The 19,971-nt window shown below is 39.2% G+C and overlaps 1 protein-coding gene across 4 annotated transcripts in view; it reads right to left on the bottom strand.

Annotated features, from left to right (window-relative positions):
• The window catches only part of LOC131591553 (cyclin-dependent kinase 17), a 91,746-nt gene extending 79,934 nt beyond the window's left edge, over nucleotides 1–11,812 (bottom strand). For 3 of the 4 annotated variants that reach the window (XM_058862363.1, XM_058862366.1, XM_058862367.1), the window contains exon 1: nucleotides 11,482–11,812. The gene's annotated coding sequence lies outside the window, so the exon portion shown is untranslated. Of the gene's footprint in view, nucleotides 1–10,751; nucleotides 11,164–11,481 lie in introns of those variants that run through there. The other variant, XM_058862364.1, reaches the window with a different exon arrangement.
• Between the last annotated feature and the right edge of the window lie 8,159 nt (nucleotides 11,813–19,971).

The following is a 19,971-nucleotide window of genomic DNA, read 5'->3' as shown; positions in this document are numbered from 1 at the left end:
CTTCCAAATACATCATAAATAAGATTTTAAGTAGTCCAAAATCTAAAAAGAGGTCACATTTAGTGGAGTTACTTTCAGACTCCTTAAGCAAAACAAACAAAGGCCTACTAATGCTTACTATACTGTTAAATACCTCCTGTTTTCTACAAGGTCAGAATCTCTTTCTATCCATCTGGCTTTCTCTTTTCTATTAATTTAATTACTTTTTAGTATGCTATATTTCCTCCATTTACTTGTTTCAAGTTAACAGTTAGATAGCACGCCATTTAGAAAACAAAATTCAAGATCAAACCCTCTTCCATGTAATAGATAGACTGTCCCTAAGTAGCACTTTGAAATTACACAGAATTAAGTAATTCTACATGGCAATCTTTTCACACATAGCTTTCCCTTATCAGAAGCTAAAAGTTTCCATCTTTATTACAACAGTACAAATTTGTACAGCTAATCTCATGGAATCATTTAAGTAAACAGATTTCTACACAACACATGTAGTAAAACCCAGAGAAGAGTAAGGAAAGCCTGGACGAACAACCTCCAGTAATCCAATTCTGGATGAGTGCACAGAACACCATGCACCACCTGAAAAGCTCTTTTGGTCCTGGTTATGCATTCCTTCCCCCATTTCTGACACCTTCTGCCCTCTCTGCTACCCAAGAAAACCCAACTGCTAACCCTAAGGTTTGGTTCAAAAACACAACAGAGCTACTCATCCAAAGAGGGCAAAGGGACATTATTAAAAATAAAGATGTATCTCTATGCTGTAAAACAGTGCAGCTTTTCTGTATTTCACACTGCTTAATCAAAAAGCTTCCCAGACTTTCCAATAAAGAGCCACGATAAATCAATCCAACTGGAATATTACTACCTAGCAAAAAAAGCAAGGCTTGTGCACATTGTGGAAGGAGATAAACAAGGTGAAAAGACCATCATAAATGTCTCCCACTTCTGCACAAAACAGAACATGTTATTTTTCCAAAGCCTCTTATGATCACAGAGAAGCAAACATTTATAAACTAGAACATAGCACAGACGACACAGCAAAATACCACAAAAACCCTTGGAAGAATATTAATCCATGAAGTTTTCTTTATCCCTTTCTAACCTTTGAACACAAGAAAAAAAAATAAATCTATTATATCACAAGGATCCACCAACAGTTAATTATATTACCTTTGGGGAGTGGCACTTTCTCATAAAAGTGACTATACAGAAAAGGAATTTTCTCTGTCAACAATTTTACTTCCTGTGCTTTATCAGACGTTTCAGGCTTTTTTCCTTCTTCAGTGACAAAGACCTTTGGGGGGGGGGGGGGGTTAACAACCTACTATTGGAAGCCTTGCATATAAAATGTAGTTAGGAGAAGACATTACCTATACAGGACAGTTAACGGGGCTCTTTTCCAAGTCTGTGTTTCAGATCTGGCTGGAAGCAGTGAGGTTACATACTATGTTAGCTTGGTATGATATATGACTGGAAAAGGCCCCACGCAATTAACTACATTGAGACATAAAGCATTAATGTAGATTAAATAATCCAGGTTAGACTCACATTGGTATAAACAGACTGAGAGCAAGATAACATCTAGCCATAGAAACAGGAAAAGCTAGGCCATGCTGTTAGTATAAAGGCAGCTTAGCAGTATTTTATAGATACACCGTCTTTGCTTCTCCTGCAGTTTTTTCTTGGAAGTATTTACTAGAATCTATGCCACTAGGTTTTCAGATACTGTCAGGATATTATGGGTATAAATGTTAATTTCTATTAACATGTCTGTGCAGACAACTCCACTAAGGCTGATTTTCAAAGCATCCTCAGCACCTATAACCTTAAAATCAGCATCTTAAAGAAGCCTCAAATTAAACAACCCAAAATTGGCATAATCCACCCCTACATACTTTTTTAGCTAGTGATGCACTACTTTTCATGAGAACTGACCAATATCACTACACCTGTTGCACACAATGTCACACAAAACCTGTTGCAGTTATATTTCGAAATATCGTCAACAATTCATCTAAACTAGCATAGTTTGGTTGGCAAATAATGTCAACCAATCCAAGGAAATAATTCTCAAAATTTAAGTACAAGAGAGATTTCACATCCTATCTTTCAAGTAAAAACACAAAACAAACAACAGACTCTGAACTAAAATACAACTCCAGTTACCAAAAGCAGATATGACAATCCAATCATGTAAATACGTAAATTCACCATTAACTTAATGAAGTATAACCTCATTAAAAAGTCAAGTATGAACATCAACTGCAGGTGTAAGATATGCTCAAATCTTCACTTGTCTTACTTCATCACAGAGCACATATAGTCAAAGAACAAAATTCTTCTACTACAAAAAAACAGATCATTTTTATTTGTCCTTGCAATCCTAGTTTCTGAAATTGCCAGAAGACACAACATGGACACAGTTCTTCAGGAACCTATTTCAATATTAAAATATACTATCACTACTACTCACATGAATTTTAAAATGCTAAATACTCACAAGCAGGAGTGATGAATAAAGAAAAATATGCATGTTTCATTGCTTACATATTGAAAGACCAAAATGCATGAATGGGAGAGGTGGAAGGGAGTGGGAATTGACACTCATCATCTTTAGGCACCTGAGGCACTTAAGAGAAAATTTCACAGCAGTGCTGGAGACGCTTTAAAGTTTCCCAACACCAGTAAGGAAATGCTTGCCTCCATCCCCCAGCCAGTCTCTCTCTTCCTTCTTCACCATCAACTTTGTAATGCAGACAGCTGTGCAAACCTCCTCAGTTTACTGATGCAACAGAAATTATTTGGAAATAAGTGCTTAATTCAACTCCAAGTGTAATGCTGTAATACAAGAACAATGGTTCTGATGGGCTCCCTCCACGGTAAATGGGGAAAGAGAGGTGGATCTCTAATAAGATCTTTGAATTACCCTCTGAACTTATTTCTCTCCACTGGTTACAGATATATGCATTTTAAAAAAAAGGCACAATGCAAATCAGTCAATCTGGCATAATTCATATTTTAGATGTGAATAATTTATTTACTGAAATAAATTTCAGGTTTTATCTACCCGCTGCTAGAAACAGATGATTAAGAAGAATGTAGGTATTTTGTTAGATGCAGCTACAGGTGCATCAGAAAATGATCACTGGCTATCTATCCATGCCCAAATTAACTTTTAACAGTGAGAAACAACTAATGACTTAAATCCTTCAAGTAATGTCTACTTCTTCCACTACCAGAAATATTCACAAATACCAGGAAGCCAAAACTCCTATTATGTAAGACCACCACAAACAGTATAAAAAAAGGAAAAAGTCCCTTTTAAAGAAAGCAAGTTCAGAACACTTGATTAACAGCACTGAACATTTTATATTTTAGACACAAACCATACTCAAACACATTTTAAAATACTAAGTATTAGTAACTAAGCTGACTAACAAAGCATACCAAATCCATATCTTCAGAGCTCATAATCTGCTTTGTATTGCTTCTAAAATACTAAAATTGCATAATTCAAGAAAAAACACATATAACTACTGAAGAAACTAATTACTATACACCATTATGTTGTTTCTCCTGTGCAGCCCACAAGGGGAAAAAAGACTGTGCTCAATAACCAAAGGCCACCTTCTGACTAAATACATTTTAAAGCTGTTTTTTGGCTTATGGATGAAACATTTTTGGTTTTGAGAATTGTACTGAGATGTATCAGAAACAAGCCTCCAAAAGACATTTAGGTTAACTGTATTTCCTGATAAACAACCCAGAATTAAGAGCAGCAGGTTTAAAAATACTGTGACTTGTGCAAATGGGAACACTGTTAAGCTGTTTATCTTGTTTAATCCCGAAGGTAAATAGCGTAAGCTTCAAAATATTTTGCTTCTTTGCCATAACCTACTGAATCACATTTACAAAGGTAATGAAACATTATAGAAAATCTTACATTTTTGGAATTGCCTCTGAAATTGCTTTACCTGAGTATCATACAGGTCATTATTCTCAAGACCACTGTGTCTGTAAATTTCACTGATTTAAATCCAAACTGTGGCTTCAGTGATGCCAATTATCTTGTCTCTCCCGAGGTGATTAATTCTTCAGAAACAAAACAAGAATCCTGCACAACGGCAGTACTAGGCCCATTTTAAAACACGAATACTACAGTTAAGTCATTTTTTTATTGTGGCATCTTCCAAATATTTTCAAACTCCTACTGTAGTTAATTTTCAGCTTATTTAGTTCAGTTTTTTTAAATATTATTTGCAAGAAATAAAATGTAATTTTTAGTTTCCTTAGACGTCTTTCGTCCAACACTAATGATATCCACACCAAAAATCCTATTTAATTTCATAACTCTCACCTCAAACATGTACCTATATTAAAAATTAAGAATCTATTTTACAAGATATATCAGTAATTATTTCCACACTGTGCCTTCTTACCCAGTACCAAAGCAGGTTTCTGAGCTGCTGTTTTACACATCATTTTTAAGACTTTAATGCAGCATATATGATTGATATATTTAGCAGCTGAGCACCTCCTTTCCTCTCTGTACACAGGAAGTTTCCCCTCCCATCTGCTCAGGATATTTAAAAAAATAAAGCATTACAAACTGCTGTTTTTCCATCGATACTGCAGAAAGTGACTGTTATTTACCTGTAAACATGGAAGTACAGTTGAACCCAAACACACAATGTAACCTCCCTGACAGAGTCATAAGACACCTGCTGGTACAAGGGCAGGAATGTGGGGATGGGAGCAGCAGCCAGCAAAGGGAAAATCACTGCAGCTTTGAGTGATAGCACCAGAGTTATGCCAGGTTCAATTCTTCTGTGGAGCAACCAAGTTATTCACAGGCAGCATCAGCCCAAGCTTTGTCTCTCATAGTCATATAGGAAGTCTTTAGTTTTATATTTGGGTTTCAGGCACACATAAATAAGGTGAATTATGAAATAGACCCATGCTTTACAAGCAGATGCTTGAACCATTTAGTAGGTATTTATGACACAGCTTTAAGGCTGAATAGCACCTAAGCAGGCAACAGGCCCCCTGCACGTGTAGGTACTCCACTGCTGTTTATGACAACCAGGTCCTGACAAGGAGAAAGGACAGAGGAAGATGCACTGGAAATAAACTAATGACAGACTGAAAAAATGCCTTTTCATTTTCCCCAGTTAAATGTATTTACAGCCACATCTTTTTTGGCCTACAGAGAATATTTATGAACTCTGCACTGGAAACTCAACTTCATTTCAAGACATACAGATAACTGATGGAAATAAAAAATGTAATCTATTACTTCATAACTGTTTTTCGTTCTCCTGTGTACCACTAATTATATTATTGATTACTATATTTTCAAATTAAAAGCTCTCCCTAAACCCCACAAACTGAATGCAGATCAACACTTAGTGTCTGTTCTGTATTATACATGAGAAACTATTCCAAACCTTTACAGAAAAAATAAGCAAACTAAAAGGTAATATTAATAACTGTGTATATTTGATTTAGTTACCAAATATAAATGATTTATTTTAAAAGTTACTACTCTGTATCCAATCTTTTAAAGCCCGATATAAAATACTGCATAAAATAAACAAACAGGTTTTCCCAAGCATCCACCCTGTGCTAATGACCTATTCTTCACAATCTATGATTTTCCCAGTTTTCTGGAGCTACAGAAATAATGGGCAATTCTCACTGACTTTCACTTCATTAGTGGCAATACCCAACAGCTGACACTGAGCAGGTTTCCCAGGGCTTCCTCACCAACGTACTTTGACGATGAGGAGCCCTCATCACATGCAGTTACGTAACAGCCACTATTTATAGGTAACCACTTGATTCACATTATCCACTGGGTTTTAAACCATTTCGTACGTTGTCACTTGATCTATCATTTTAGTTCCATAATCAAAATGCCACGTAAGAGCCAAGTAAAAAGTTTCAGTGACGCCTGTCTGCAATATCAACAACATACCACATGAAGTATTTAATCTTATCAAGAGAACCAGACGTTAGTTTCACAAGATTGGTCCTCTATAAATATATGCTGAGCAACAGTTGTTTTCTTTGCTTCATCTCCCGCTCTGTCAATATCCATTACTATGCATATAACTAACTCCTAAAACCACTGAATGAAACCTTAGTTGTGCTAAAATCACATAATTTCTCAGTGTTCTTAGACATACTGAGATATATGACCAGCATTTCCGCTCCACGAAGTGCCCTACCAACTTCTACAATTCTTACCTCACAACTTCAATGACAGCTGTTTAACACGTTCAGGTTCTCTTAAGAAATGTCTCAGAGAACCACATATGACTATCAGCTGGTTTACTTATGAATATAGCAGTTTTTCATCAAATCAAGAACATCAAATGCTTACATTTTATTCAGTTTTTCTAACAGGCTAATGAATTTCTTAGAATACAATTTCATCCTAAAATACACTTAATTGTAATAACATGGGCTTTTGTCATCACAGACTTTGGCCTTTCTTATCAATCATATTAATTAATCTCAGTGTCAATTTCTTAAATTTTTGTAAACCAGCTTCTTTACGTTTTTTATAAACTAACCTACAGATCATAACTTCTTAATCCAAACACTCTTCTTTCAATTAAAAGACAATGGTTTTGTTGATGAAATATTTGAAAATATTCTTTGGTAATTCTTAGTAATCCATATTTTGCAAAGATATTTACTTCAGCAAAGACCAATTAACTGTAAACCTCACAAAATGTTAATTTCGACAACTGCTGTATAAAGATGCCTTGCACACACCTGAACAACAGCCAAAGAAAGATACTTACATATCGTAAGGTAAGAACAAGAAGTCAGAAATACTTGGGAAAATACATTTCTGAAAGACTATACAGGTTATGACAGTTGACTATGATATTATTGTCTCAGTGCAGCTACATGCCTGCAAAATGCTCTAATTCACCAAGCAGAGAAGAGAATGTCATGATTCTGACAACTTTAACAGAAACTGAAAGCATCCAAGTATCCTCAGTGAAGCTGACTACATGCAGATGTTAAAAATCAGAGACTGTTGTGAAACTCTACCAAACCTTTAAAAACAACAGCAGTCAGAGAAGGGAGTACAATTACGAGGTACAGATAATAATTAAATGAAATTTGATTAGAGGGCACAGATTAACATTCACTTACGCAAAATACCTAAGAAGTTCAATTTAAAATCAAAGATAGGCAAGAACTGCAGCTAGGAGTGCATGTGAAAGACACGTAATTTCTTTGTTCTGCTGTAATAACACAGCCCTGATCATCACTATATATGCAAAACTAGTTGTTCCAGAGAAGATAAATAAAAAAACCCAAAAAGCTCATAACCAAAACATGAGATAAAACTGTCCTTCAGCTTATTGCATTTTTAACATGTTACTGAAATAAGGGAGCAGAGAATTGTCCTGAAATTAAGAGAAACGTTTTAGTGTTTAGTTAAAAATGCTATAAAATTGGTACTTTTAGGTCTTCTTAAAATCATTTTGCATAGTTCTGTCTTACTGCCTGAAAAATTAAAACGTGACTCGACAGCTGTTTCTTCTGCTGCTGCATTGACAATGCTGCTCTATCATATTTCTTTTTTTCCAACACTCGTGCTTAGGCATAGCACTCCTGATAAACTGATGTTTCCTAGTGAATGAGATTTCTAATCCTTTAAAAGCAAGCACTATACCACAAAACCCCAAATATTCCAGTAAAGGACTGTTAGAACAATTCCAAGTATCAATGTGCCTATGGTATCTTATAACACAGCCAGGTATAGGGTATAATGATCTCCAAGGATGTGGCTAAAGCCTTACTATTCAAGGACTGATGTACCAAAAGCTGGTCCAATGCAAATTAGCTGATTTATGCACCCATTATGGTCATTGCTTTCCACATAACAGCATTACAGAACTAAAGTAGTCCTTTTTCTTTTCCCCTTTCCCAATGTTGTTCTGCTCCCAGTTGGCAAATCAGCTCAAGTACACGTCTTGTTTATTCCTTGTGACTATCGGTGGTTAAAACTACTGTTTGTACATGTTCTAATTAGCCAGCTCTACTAAACTCTTGACAGTTGACATCACTGCTAAAGGAAGTTCAAGAAACCAACAACTCTGGAAGAATTGCCAATCCATCAGGTTAGCAAAGAATGAGTATCTATGAATTTGTATTCAATACAGAATTATAAAAAGTCATTTTTCCAACAAGCATTAACTTTAATTCTTCTTCAGATAAAAATTGTCAAAAGTGCATCATGACTCTTCACAAAATACACAGGAAAAAAATCCAAACATCCCACACCACTAGTGGGTGTTCCTGGAGAAAGCCCTGTTTCATGAGGAAAAACATTACCAGGGCCCAAAAAGAACAGGATATAAAATATTGAGAGAATTTTAAAAGCCCCCTAGGCCTAGACTTATTTTTTAAAAGCAAATTATTGTCTGTGATATATAGTGATTAAAATATGTAAATATAAAATGCTTTTACCTCTATCATCCAAGTTGCTACATCAGTATGTGAACAGGCACAAAAAACCCCTCAATTCCCAGTTCTTACATTCAGAAGGCAAAAGCCATTGCTATAATTATGTGCATCGCAAAATAAGGCAGTGATTGCTAACAATATGCTGGTTTAGTTTGTTCTTTAGATGTGAACCATAACTCTCAAGTAAACATTTGGCATTTTAAAAGCATTTTTACATGCTAAAGTTGTAGTGTATTATATAAAATTCCAAACTGACACTGATTACAGTGGTGTCCAGCTGCCTTAATAGCTATACAATGCTTGCTGCAGAAATAAAAAGAGAGTAAGCATTAGAAAGCATGCAGCTAAAAAGTTAAAAAATCTGTAACTTCAGAACTATAAAGCAACATTTAGTAAGTTTACGCTAGAAAAGCTTTATAATTACTGAGCTTGATTTTAGACATGATCTTGTCCATTTTCACATCATACCATATAGATGCATTCAACAAATAAACAACTAATATACACAACTTTTTAAAATACAGCTCATTAGCTTTCTTGGACAAAAAATAGAAACTGATTTGTACATGGAATATCAACAGCTTCCACTTAACATGAAAAGAGGGTCACGAGCAAACTCATGGAAAGATTTTAATGTAGACTCTTCACTGAACCATATTTCAACAAAGCCTTTCCCAACTGCACTTTTGAGGTGCAATTACACAAATATACTGCTGGACATAAACTTATTAAGATGAGTAAAACATGGCTATTTTTTTTTTTCTAGCAGCAGGTAATCATTTTAGAAATTACAATATTACAGTATGTTACTAGGCCAGTCAAAAAATTCTGCATAGTCTTACCGTAAGAGCTCAACATCATAACAGTAACACATGCAGACTGAGCATCTTAACATCCCTGTCATAAGCTATACCATATTTACACACTGCAGTCAGTGTTAGGCAGAAATTGAAGCCAGAGCTATTCAGGAGAAATACACATCCATGATCTGTTTCTCAATTTAAATTATATTTGCAATTATAAATTAGGTATTTCACTACACGCTAGTGGCATTTTACATATTAAAAAGATCAATTAATGCACTACATTCTTAGCCAAGCTTAAAATAAATGACTCCCCACATTCAAACTATAATTTGCTTCAGACAACATGGGCTTTAATTTGCAAACTCTTCAGTACGGATGTAGGCAGAACCCACCTCATGATTTGTGTAGAGCTCCATCCTGGATAAACACAGGGCTACACAGCACAATATGCAAATAAAAGGTATGAACCTCATTGTGATATTCTTCCCAAAGATTTTTTTAAGTTAGACTCATTATTGTCAAAACAGTATTTAAATAACACCAGCAAAAAACCCCAATGCTTTCATCTTTCCAATTTAAGTGGTCCTTTTAATGCCAAGTTAACATTACAATGGTTTATCTATGTTGGAGAATTGAATTCAGTTTGTTCTTTCAAGCACAAACAATTTTAAAGGAAAAACTGCACCATGTATTCAAACATGTGATTTTATGTTTTCATATCTGTTACTTCCACATTAATTATTCAAAACAAGCCTCTCTCGTGTCACTTACTGAAGTGCAGATGTAAATAACAAGAGCTGTGTGTGAATATACAGAATTCTTACAACAAAGCAATATGGCAATTTCTTTAACATCTTAAGCATATAAAATACCAGACCACCTACTTCCTTTTTTTCCCAATTCTAATAAGAAAAACAAATCTGAATTTATCTAATTTCATAAACGTTTTCTTCTGCCCCCCACCATCTTCCTAGTATTTAACCTTTGGTGATATTGTTTCCAGTTCAATTAATACAATAAAAAAGCGGAGGGGAGAGAAGTAATGGGAGAACGCCAAACCAGGCTTGCTCTTGTATCTATACCGTGATACCTACAAGAATGCTGTTATTGATCGGTTAAAATTACAAAAGAACAGAAACTATTCACCATAATTAAAAAAAAAAAAAAAAAAGGAAATGGATGCTTTTCAAATTACTGAGTTTGGATTATAAATCAACCCCGTTTTGCTCATAAAACCCGTAACACTGTTAACAACCATCAGCAAAGTGCCAAAGACAGCAATGACTTTAAAACAACCAGAGCCAGCTACCAAAATTGTTGCAGGAGAGACAAAGGGGATCAAGGTCAGCATTCTTCTAACGCAAGAGCTAATCCACTCATATGAACACGGTACTGTCACTGGTGGGCATAATAAATTTGAACAGAAATATAAAATACACAAGATCCCACCTGATTTCCACCGTCCTTTCGAGAGAACCATTTTGCTCTACTGATCTCAAGCCATTACATATCTGAGCGAGGAAGGAGAGGGAGGAGTTCACAGAAGTTCAGGGTCAGACAATGTTCACGTATCCTGTCAGCTTCTAACTCAAAGCTCAGAGCAGAAGTACTCTTATGCCACGCACTGAAACCTACATATTTTGGGTGTGCGTGTGGGGGGAGACCTGCAATAGGAGCGATGTGTCATACGTGCGGAGGCTGCGAGGAGAAGAGCTGTCAGGAGAACGCTGCCTCGCTTGAAGAGGAGGAGGCGGTGGGGAAAGGACGGTGACGAACACAGGATCACCAAAAAATCCGGCAGCGCTCAGGGGCTGCCATCCCCGGCTCACCCTTCCCTTCGCTCGGCTCCCCTCGCCGAGGGCTCAGCCTCCCGGAGCTGCTCCCTAGCCCCCGCGGAGCCGCTCCCAGCCGCCACCGGCAGCGGAAATCCCCCGCAGCCCGGCCCGACCCTGCCCGGAGGCGCCGAGCGGCGCTCCCCGTGCCCGGGGCTCCCCGGGCAGCCCCCGGCCCCCTCGCGGGGCGCTCTCCCACGACCACCATCACTTCCACCCTGCTCCGGGGCCGTGCTGTCACCTCACCCCCCGCGACGTCCCACGCTCCGAGAGGCCGAGAGCCAACACCCCGCCGCGAGCCGGACCCGCACCCCTGGGCCGGGAGACAATGAGCAGCCACAACTCACCAGCAGCGCCGGAGCTTCGCGGGTCCGGGGGCGGTTCCTTTGCCCCTTCTCCTTCCCCTTCTCCTCCGCCTAGGAGCGGTATCCGTGCGCCGGGAGCCGAACCCCTCCTCCCCTCGCCGCCCGAGAGCCTTCGACTCCGGCGGACCGCCGGCCGCGCTCCCTCCCCGAGGAAAGTCACTTTATTCCCCGCTCCAACATGGCTGCTCCCCCCGCCGCCGCCGCCGCAGCAGCAGCTTTCTCCTCGCCGCGGCTCCCCGCCGCCGCCTCCGGAGAGCGGCCGCAGGCCGTGCTCGGGACCCGCCCGGCCGGCCGCTGGCGGTGCCGAGAGCGTCAGCCGACCCGGGCCGCGGGGGTGTGCGAGGAAGGGGCGAGCCGAGGCGAGCCGGGCTGGGCTGCGCGTCCCCGCTGCGGGCTGACGCCTCCGCCCGCTCGCACTGAGCCAGCCCCGCCGGCTCCGGGCGCAGGAGGGGCCGCGGGGACGCCCGTGCGCCGGCGACACCTGGCGGCCGAGGCGGCCCCGGCTGAGCCGGCGGCTGCGCGGGGAGCGGGGGGGCTCAGGGCGGAGCGCGGGGAATGCCCCGGGCGGCGGCGCGGGGAGCGGGGGCTGCCGCAGCGCTTTTCTGGGCCGCCCTCCCCGCTGCGGGGGAGCCCGGCCGCGCCGGGCCGAGTGGGGCGCTGCTGCCGCTCCTCCGCGGCCCTGCGCGGCCGCCGCCTCCCGCGGCAGGAAGTGGGTCTCATCGGCAGAGGCTCCCGGGAAGGCGCCCCGAGGCCCTGCGTGCTGCTGGACGTCCGAGGGGTCTCCCCGAACCGTTTCATGTAGGGCAGGGTAGAAAAGGGGCGTTTGCTCGCTTCGTTTTTACCGGTTCCTTGGCAGCGTTTCCTCTTGGGTTTGCAGGGCGATTTAGCTCATCTCTGAGGCATCCTCCTGCTCCCCTTTCCTACGGCTGGCACATTAGTAGCCGAAATTAAGGGAAGCCGGGTGTCTCTTTAGATTAATTTCTAATTCATGTTTTCCGTATTTATTCTTGTGGTATTTTCTTTCCTTTGTCTCCTGCATTCACGATTCCCGTACCATCCCCCTTGTCCTTGTGATCGCTCTGACTGCTCCAACCGTGCTGCCTTTCTGCAGCTTAGAATCTTTTTCCCGTCAAAGTGATCTAGTCTGTGTTTCCTCATTTCTCAGCCGTTTCCAGCCCTAAATTTCTTAGGCTTTGTGTGTAACTGAACGAGACCTAGAAGGTGAAAGCTAGTCTTAAGAGCCAGCTGCTCTGTACTATCTTTTATTCACATTTCCATCTCACAAAGAACAAGATCTGTCAGGAAGGCCAAATCTGAACTGGTTTTAGTGACATGCTTTTGAACTTAAAGTACCAGGATACAGGTACACTTGGACCAGAATTTGGAAATTTTATTTTTTTTTTTCCTTTTGGATATCTGCTAATTATTGCTGCCTACCTGCTCTCTTGCTTTTGTCACTTCAAATCCAGTTTCATGCAGCCTTTTCTCATCTTCATGCAGACCAGGATTATGAGTCTTAGCTTCTCCAGGCTCCTGTGGATGCTGAGTGAGGCCAAAACTGCTTCATTCTGCAGGCAGGTCTGTACTGTGCTGTGTCTAGGCGGAGACTGGAGTAGATTTTAATTTGCAGCAGCAAGCCCCTGATCTTGAGGAACTCCGTGTGCAGCTTATTTGAGCCAGGCCTTCTCCACAGTAGGGCCAAGTGGGAGCTGCCTTCACAGGAGCAGTGCCAGCTGAAAATTCCCCTGCTTCCAGCTCTGTTGACCCTTCCAGCAACGCAAGCAAACCAGAACACAGACAAGTATGTTTCCCAGTAAACACAGAAGTCAATTGCTCTTGCCTAAAAAAGGAGCACAAGTATGAAACCACATCTGAAATGCACAGAAATTAACTTTGCTCATGCTGATGTAAATTTCTAGTGAAATTGGTTTCCGATAAAGAGAAGTAAATATGACTCAGAAACAAACTTTCTGTTTATACAGACTAAACATGATTACCAAGGTGTTTTTGCATGTTTTCAAGATGTGGGATAGCTACCTTACATTTGCAAAACCTGTGGGATTTTTAATAACACAGAGAAAGCAGACACTCAAGCTTTGAACTTTCTGGTAATGCAAAGATACCCCTTAGAGATCTCCTTTAAAGCTCAGGACTTACCAGTTCTTGCTAGACCTACCAGTTCTCCTGATCTTTGAATGCTAACTAGATGATATATGTTTTGTTTTATCTTGTTCAATTTGAGGGCTATTTTGGGTATGTAGTAACATTAGAAATAATAGTGTACAAGTTTATTATGTGCATGATTTGTGAAACAAGTTTTTGAGACAGCACAGTAACGAGTGCAGCACGTCCATTTATTGCAGCACACCCAAGTAAATGCTGCTCCACCTAAGAAGTACTGAGAGAAGGTGGGTTGGAAGTTTATACAGCTGTGTTTTTATACATTAAAAATACCAGTAAAATATGCTTGTTTTACTTGATACATATTCATGTCTGCTGTTGATACTTCTGTTATTACAGGAAAAGTAATTATGGCAAATAAAGGCAGAAACTAAAAAAAATGAGCGGTTAGGATGAGTCACCCAAGAAATAAGGGGTCAACACTCATTGCAGTGTAATTAGGGGATTTAGGGTTTTCCACTTGTAATGGGGAGAATAATGAATTGTTAAGAGGGAAGATTTTTTGACAGTAGAACAGTTGATATGCATTTGGCCTTTGTATCTGCCACTACCTCATGACCTCGGATGAAGATTTTCACATCTGCAAAAGACAGTGCAGAAGGAAGACAGAGTGACAGTCTTAAGTTTGAAATGTAGGCACTGGTTTTGATTGATTTATCCCATGGGTCTGGTTTTATAACTATAGCTATTGATTTGTTTTATTATTTAGTGGATTATGTAGCAATCAATCATATTTCCATCTAGCTAACCATGATTATTAATATTTTAAACTAGTTTTAAGATGGATTGGCTGGTGAGTGCAATAGGTCTTCTCTCTAACCCAGCAAGAATGGAATACACCCAGGTTACATGGAATGAATTATTGCCACTGGACAATCTGATGAAATCTACATCAGCCATTAGAATATAAATCCAGCAGTAGGAATACAGTGCTGTCAGGGGACTGAGATTTCCTGCTTTGAAAATGAACATTTTGGCTTTACCTCTACGTTTCTTCAACAAAAGTATGTAGTTATTCTGTGACAGTAAAAGTATGGGAGTTAAATTAGTGGAGTTCACCTAACGGTAGATGGAAACCCTACAAACACATATGCATTTTTAACACAATTTATGTGGAAAGCAGTTACTTCCCTGCCAAGAGGCAAGCTCAGGATTCTGTGTCACTGCATCAGGAGTCAGCGGCCTTGCAGTCAGCCAGCAGTGTGGGAAAGCATTGTGCTAAACTACAAGGGATGTGTTCGTTTGCAGGGGAAAGACTGAAAACCTTGGCAGGTTATTAAAAGAGGAAATGGTTTCCAAATACAATATTCTGTTTTGAAATGCAATTGTTTTTTTCTATTGGATGCCAAAAATTTCTGAAGAATGCAATATCCTCTAACTAATTGTATCTGTGCTCTGAGAAAAGAAACAGGGCTATTGTTCTCCTCTCAGCACGAGCTATTTATGTATTAGTCTGTGTAGCACTCCTTTCTGTAATGATTGTCTTCCACCTACGCAAAACTCCAATCCATTTAAAATAATCAAATTAAGATAGTTTCTTGCTTTCTTACACCAAGCTGATATTCATAAGACAGTGTTTTCCAGGTTACTTGGATTTAGTGCAAGGCCTCTAAGCTAAATACAGTAGAATTCTATTACCTCACTGGATGACCAAACCCCTTCCTTTCTGATGAATGGAAGCAGGAAGTAGTAACATGAAGGAGGTACCCCTTGAAAGAAACAAAAAGTGGTATACTTCTGCTAAGAAGAGCTGTAGCCATTTATGCCATGATTTCTGTAACTGGTACCTTGTCATTGTTTTAGTTGCACTTTGCTGTAGCTGTGTATATTTCACATAGGTACATTGCGGAAAGTTACTATTTGTTCTTGTAAATCTTGCTTTTGGCAAGCAGGAAAGTGAAAATAGTAGGGTGTTCATTATCTACACATAAGATTTTCATTTGCATAGCTATACATGTGTTTGGAGACTGATTAACTGCTGCAGAAATTACTAGAAGACTAAGCTCATTACCTGTGCTTAGCTTCTATCTCTGTATTCTCATTTTATAGCATATTAATGTTTGTAATATGTGATGCAACATATACATATTGTTTTCTTGCTTTATATTGCTAAACCTTTTAGTTCCTATATGTAATGTTACAATATCCTGTCACAGTGCTACTTAAATGTTGTTTCTCATTTCCTCACACCTTGCATCTCTAAATTTTGAAGAATATTTATCAGACATGTAGATAATAATTTCAGTATCTTTACAATATCAGAATTGATGCTTTTATTTATATCTGGCATTTATGGTATTTGTACATACAAAGTATCTACCAAGTTGTATATATTTTTTGAATCTGGAACACAGTTTTAGTGGAAAATCTAGTTTCATTGCTTGTTTTTTCTTGACTTTTTTTTTTCATCCAGATGGACATTTCTCCAGCTAATGTAAATGAAATCTTTCCACTGACTTTAGCAAGAGTCAGCTTAGCCCTTGTAGAAGGAAGTTAATAGTATGGAGACAGACTCTTTTTGTACAGTTCTGCCTGGGTTTGCAAACAAACACTAGACACACCTTTATTTCTCTACTACTTCTCTGAAAGACAGGACATCCTGCTTTTCAAAACAAAAGATATTAAGCCTACTTCAGCTAGGGCAATTACCATACTCAGATAGAAAACATTATGGTATTTTCTGTAGATTATCTAAAAATGAGGTTTGTGCCTTGGAAGATAAATCACTATAAAACTCTAGCCTAATGAAAGACAGATTTTTTTATTCCCACCCCCGCCCCTTTTTTTTTTTTTTGTTTTGTTTTGTTTTGTTTACATTTTGTGTTGGAGACTAAAGGTGGTGAAAAGATTTTGAGCAAGACAGTGAAGATCTGCTGGTAATGAAAACTGGTCACTTGTATATGCACACCTCTGCTGCTTGTCCCTTTCAGGTACCATTCAGGGATACACTTCTCCCTTCATGAAACAGAAATCTGAAATGGCAGGGGAAGAGGCTTCTATTCTTCTCTGTTTCTTTCATGTAGGTTCAGTGTCTCAGACAGAATAGCAAGCATCTCTTTCTCTTCATGGCAAGTAAATTGCTTCCTAGAAATTTGCAGTCATTATTCACTGAATTGATTAGAAATGCCATCAGTGAGGCTCAGAACATTTGTATCGTTGCCAATTTGAACTACTTAGTGGATTTGAAATTAAAGCACAAAATACACAGAGACTCCTGGAGTTAGAGGACTATAGGTGTCAAACATCTTGGTTATTCCTTATTGTAATGGTTGCTCTCTCCAGAGTGTTTCAGGACTTAAATGAAATTGCTTTCAGTCATGACAGCTGATTACTTTCCTGTAATTCTGTTACATAAAACTTAAGTTTGTTCTAGCAAAGATGGTATCTGTTCCAGTGAAGATGAAACTAGATCATTCTCAAATTTCTCTTTTTAATGCTGGACATGAAGATATAGAGAGACACGGAAATAGAAGAAGTGGGAGCAGAACTAGAATCTGATGTAGAGAATATGATGAGAAAAGGCACATAAAAATGGAACCAGTGTGCATAGTGAATGCTGGAAGTAAAATGAGACACAGGAAATCTGGGGATAGAATGAAATGAGCTGAGCAAAACATAGGCTATCTCAGTGAGAACTGAGTACTTCACACATTGTTTTCTGCATGCCACAGGTCAAGGATATGTGATACATTTTTCACGTGCAGAGACTTTCTTATATATTCTAGGGATCCCTGTGCATACTCAGATCTACTACATTTTGGAGTTTTTTGTGCACTGGCTGCTGGTTGGCTGACTGCTTTGAAATGTATAATGGCAGCTTTAGAGATGTCAGTAGGAGGTAGCCTTTGCAAAACAAGCACTACAGATAGAGAAGGGGGACAGGAGGAGATCTGGGATGGATGAAAGAGAATGCAAGAAAGAAGATATGGAAAATAAATGCAGGAAATTAGGAAGTAAGTAGATGTAGGGCTTTATCTATCAGTCTTGGCCAAAGGCTTTTACCGTTTTGTAATCTTAACAACACTAACTATGCAGGGGAGATAGGTAGAATTAAGATTTTGCTTTTTAACTGCCCCAGCTAGTTGCCCTACCCTTCTGCAGAAAGTTATTACACCCTGAGGGAGAGGAGATGGAACCATACCTATTTCCCTGTATAGAGTGGCAATTAGCTTTAACCACCAGTGAGGACATAGAGGCAGGTGAGTCAGATGCCTGTAGTTTCTTCTGACACACCTCCTAGGGAGGGTACCCTCTGGCACATGGGAGGGACAAAGTGCTGAGGTCTGTAATAATTTTTTAAGTTGCCACAGCTAGATCAGTCAGTCTTTTCTTAACTAATTTTTGCTGTCCTATGAATCCTGCTTTGGGCAGTCATGTGTATATTTATATGTTGGTGCTAGATTTGGAAGACTCCATCCAAGTGAGGCAGAAAAATGGGTGGCATAAAACCAGAAGAATATAGATGGCAGCTCCTATCTGCTCATTGAAATAAATGCTTCCTCTTAGGTACCAGTGAGAAATTTTACATAGCTACATGTGCGTTTACAGTTGCATAAGACAATTGATTAAACCGATATGTAATCCATAGAATTTTTCTAACACTGAAAATACCAAAGTGCATCTTCAAATCAGATTAACAATTTCTACAGATGTAAAGGTAAAAAAAAGGAGAGGTCACTCATAAATTCCAATTGATTTAAGTGTGGAATTCCTCACCAATTTCTTTTTGTATAGCTGCTTGGTTTGCCAAATCGCTGATTGATCAACTAAACTATTCTCTAACTCAAGCACAGCATTTTTCAAGTTGTGTTTCAGCACAGTATAAAATAATTAGAGCTATAAACAAAAAAGAAGCAGGAATGCCACAGTCCCCCATGTATCTATTAGTTGTCATCTGTAGAGTCTAGCTGTTACTCAGAAGCATGTCAAAATTAAATGGTGAGCTTTATTTAACATATTTGTTCTCTCCTTCTTTACTTTACCATTCTTCATTTCAAAGCTCTTTTCTTGACTTCACAACATGGCATATTCCTGGTCATGTAGATACTTATACTCCACAGTAAATTGCTGCACAATTATACTTATCTTTTAAAAACAAACAAAAATTCAGTTGGAGCTTTTGTAGCCACTATATGCATGGCTTTAGAATTATTGAGGTATTTTGCAGGACAGATAGAAATTATATCAGCTTATAGACCATACAGAATTTAGGATGAATGTCTACTAGAAACTAAAAAAAAAATTTAAAAAGAGGAGGTAACTATGTACTTGAAAATCTGTATTGGTGTGATTTAATCTCATTAGCTTCATTCAGTATTTTATTTTGAAAAACTATTTTACCTCTTTTATAATTCATCAAAACAGTTTATTTTGCCCACCAATAAGCTCTCCATAGAAACAGTTGTATCTTAGTAACATACCAAGACTAGAGTTCAGGGAAGACACTGCATCTGTATATACTGCCCTTAAAGAGCCATTTGTAGTTGTAATAAGGGCAGGTGAGAGTTTCCGTTCTGCAATTGTAGCAAGCACAGCACTGCAATCCATCTTGGTGCTACCTAGGTTGATCTTACACATGAGATACAGGTAATTTCTGCCTCTTATTCCTTGCCCTTCATAGAGCATATCAGCAAAGCTGTCCCTTACAGCTGGGGGGTAATTTTTTGGTTTTGTTTTAATTGGATGCTAGTTGATGAACTACGGGAACACTTCTTGCTTTTGGCCCTTGTCTAAATTCAAAACTGTTTTTACTACTGCCCCTGGTTTTTTGTTTTTTGGGGGTTTTTTTGGTTGTTTTTTGGTTTTTTTTTCCCATCCCAGGTCTTTCTACATGGAGAAATTGTGAAAATTGTTTTGCTGGTATCACCTTGCATGTATCTGTAGTTGCTCTGTAGGGCACTACTTTTCTACATTCCAGATGACTCTAGCTTTATCAGCTCTCTCGTTGTGTTCCCTCTTTCCTTTCTGCTCTTCCGTGCTTGCTGTAGGGCACCTGTTTGAAATCTGGCACCTTTGTTCTCTATGTCCCTCACAAAGCTGAAGTGATCCAAGGGAACGGTTACAATGACATTTGAGCTTCTCTGTGGCAATGTGTTGATATTTGCACTGAGCTGATTATTAGCAAGTTGAGCATATGACTACATTGTAAAATCTACTTAGTTTAACCAGTGCTTCAGGGGAAAAGAAGCAGGAAGTGGAGTGATGCAGGGGCTGTCTGTCGCTCCTTACACGGGTTGTAGGGGCTGTGCCATTAATTTGTCTGGATAGAAAGGGATGCAGCATGCTTTTCAG

Source organism: Poecile atricapillus, chromosome W (genome assembly GCF_030490865.1).
Source record: "Poecile atricapillus isolate bPoeAtr1 chromosome W, bPoeAtr1.hap1, whole genome shotgun sequence".
Taxonomy (NCBI): Eukaryota; Metazoa; Chordata; class Aves; order Passeriformes; family Paridae; genus Poecile; species Poecile atricapillus.
The sequence above is the reverse complement of the archived record's forward strand: the minus strand, read 5'-3'. Positions and strand labels throughout refer to the sequence as shown.